General features: G+C 54.1%; 1 non-coding gene across 1 annotated transcript in view; it reads left to right on the plus strand.

Annotated features, from left to right (window-relative positions):
• Positions 1-1,466: 1,466 nt before the first annotated feature.
• Positions 1,467-2,500, plus strand: part of LOC144420269 (small subunit ribosomal RNA) — a 1,810-nt gene continuing 776 nt past the window's right edge. Inside the window, exon 1 of the ribosomal RNA XR_013474622.1 lies at positions 1,467-2,500. This exon is cut by the window's right edge and continues 776 nt beyond it. This is a non-coding gene — a ribosomal RNA (small subunit ribosomal RNA).

The following is a 2,500-nucleotide window of genomic DNA, read 5'->3' on the forward strand; positions in this document are numbered from 1 at the left end:
AAGACAGTAATTTCGAATGAGCCAAGAAAGAGCGGTGCGGGGCCGGTCGGAGCGCACCCTTTTCTCGGTGGCTGGCGGGCGAGAGAGTGCTGCGTCGCCGGCATCGGCGTCGAAAGAAGCCGAGCCAAAAAAAGTTAAAGTACAAACGTGCAAGCATACTAACCTAACCCTAGGTAAGGCATGTCAGAGCGAAAGACAGTAATTTCGAATGAGCCAAGAAAGAGCGGTGCGGGGCCGGTCGAAGCGCACCCTTTTCTCGGTGGCTGGCGGGCGAGAGAGTGCTGCGTCGCCGGCATCGGCGTCGAAAGAAGCCGAGCCAAAAAAAGTTAAAGTACAAACGTGCAAGCATACTAACCTAACCCTAGGTAAGGCATGTCAGAGCGAAAGACAGTAAACTCGAATGAGTCATGAAAGAGCGGTGCGGGGCCGGTCGGAGCGCACCCTTTTCTCGGTGGCTGGCGGGCGAGAGAGTGCTGCGTCGCCGGCATCGGCGTCGAAAGAAGCCGAGCCGAAAAAAGTTAAAGTACAAACGTGCAAGCATACTAACCTAACCCTAGGTAAGGCATGTCAGAGCGAAAGACAGTAATTTCGAATGAGCCAAGAAAGAGCGGTGCGGGGCCGGTCGGAGCGCACCCTTTTCTCGGTGGCTGGCGGGCGAGAGAGTCCTGCGTCGCCGGCATCGGCGTCGAAAGAAGCCGAGCCGAAAAAAGTTAAAGTACAAACGTGCAAGCATACTAACCTAACCCTAGGTAAGGCATGTCAGAGCGAAAGACAGTAATTTCGAATGAGCCAAGAAAGAGCGGTGCGGGGCCGGTCGGAGCGCACCCTTTTCTCGGTGGCTGGCGGGCGAGAGAGTGCTGCGTCGCCGGCATCGGCGTCGAAAGAAGCCGAGCCAAAAAAAGTTAAAGTACAAACGTGCAAGCATACTAACCTAACCCTAGGTAAGGCATGTCAGAGCGAAAGACAGTAAACTCGAATGAGCCATGAAAGAGCGGTGCGGGGCCGGTCGGAGCGCACCCTTTTCTCGGTGGCTGGCGGGCGAGAGAGTGCTGCGTCGCCGGCATCGGCGTCGAAAGAAGCCGAGCCGAAAAAAGGTAAAGTACAAACGCGATGCTAATGAGCGAGCCGTTGTCTCGACTAATATGTAGGGGGCGTTCGATCGAGCGTCTGGCTTGAGCGCTTGTCGGCCTAGCAGAACGGTCGCATTGTTATGCCCGGGTTTTAGGCACCGCTGCAGGCGGCCGGCAGAGCTCTTGTTTGTGCGAAACTGAATGGATCGAGCCCGAGAGAGGGCGAGCAAAGAAAAAACGCAAATCGCTCCGCCTGGCACTGCCGGCGAGAGCGTGGACGTCGCGGCCAGCGACTGTCGAAGCTGAGTACGGCCGCAGGCGATCGCCTCGGTCTTAAACGAATGCGACGAGCACGCGCCGGGCGGCCCAGCAAGGGCCGAGCGCAGCTGTCGCAGCTATCTGGTTGATCCTGCCAGTAGTGATATGCTTGTCTCGAAGATTAAGCCATGCAGGTGCAAGTACGAGTTCTCGTAAAGCGAAACTGCGAATGGCTCATTAAATCAGTCTTGGTTTATTTGGTCTCGTAAGCGAAGTGGATAACTGTGGTAATTCTAGAGCTAATACATGCATTAAGCGCCGACTTCGGGAGGCGCGCTTTTATCAGATCAAAACCGACCGGGTTCGTCCTGTGACGTTTGATGACTCTGGATAACCACGCGGATCGTACGGTCTCTGCACCGACGACGTATCATTCAAGTGTCTGCCCTATCAACTGTCGAAGGTACGCTACGTGCCTACCTTTGTGATAACGGGTAACGGGGAATCAGGGTTCGATTCCGGAGAGGGAGCCTGAGAAACGGCTACCACATCCAAGGAAGGCAGCAGGCGCGCAAATTACCCATTCCCGACACGAGGAGGTAGTGACGAAAAATAACAATACGGGACTCTAACGAGGCCCTGTAATTGGAATGAGTACATCCTAAAACTCTTAACGAGTATCCATTGGAGGGCAAGTCTGGTGCCAGCAGCCGCGGTAATTCCAGCTCCAACAGTGTATGCTAAAGTTGTTGCGGTTGAAAAGCTCGTAGTTGGATTTTGGGCGAGCGCCGCCGGTCCGTCGCAAGGCGTGTCACTGGTTGCGTTCGCCTCACCTTCGGTTCTCCGTCGGTGCTCTTGACTGAGTGTCGGCGGTGGCCGATAAGTTTACTTTGAAAAAATTAGAGTGTTCAAAGCAGGCTGTTCGCCTGCATAGTGTTGCATGGAATAATGGAATAGGACCTCGGTTCTATTTTGTTGGTTTTCGGAGCACGAGGTAATGATTAAGAGGGACAGACGGGGGCGTCCGTACTCTGCCGTTAGAGGTGAAATTCTTGGATCGGCGGAAGACGAACTACTGCGAAAGCATTCGCCAAGAATGTTTTCTTTAATCAAGAGCGAAAGTCAGAGGTTCGAAGACGATCAGATACCGTCCTAGTTCTGACTATAAACGA

The sequence above is a fragment of the Styela clava genome, chromosome 2, assembly GCF_964204865.1.
Source record: "Styela clava chromosome 2, kaStyClav1.hap1.2, whole genome shotgun sequence".
NCBI classification, from domain to species: domain Eukaryota; kingdom Metazoa; phylum Chordata; class Ascidiacea; order Stolidobranchia; family Styelidae; genus Styela; species Styela clava.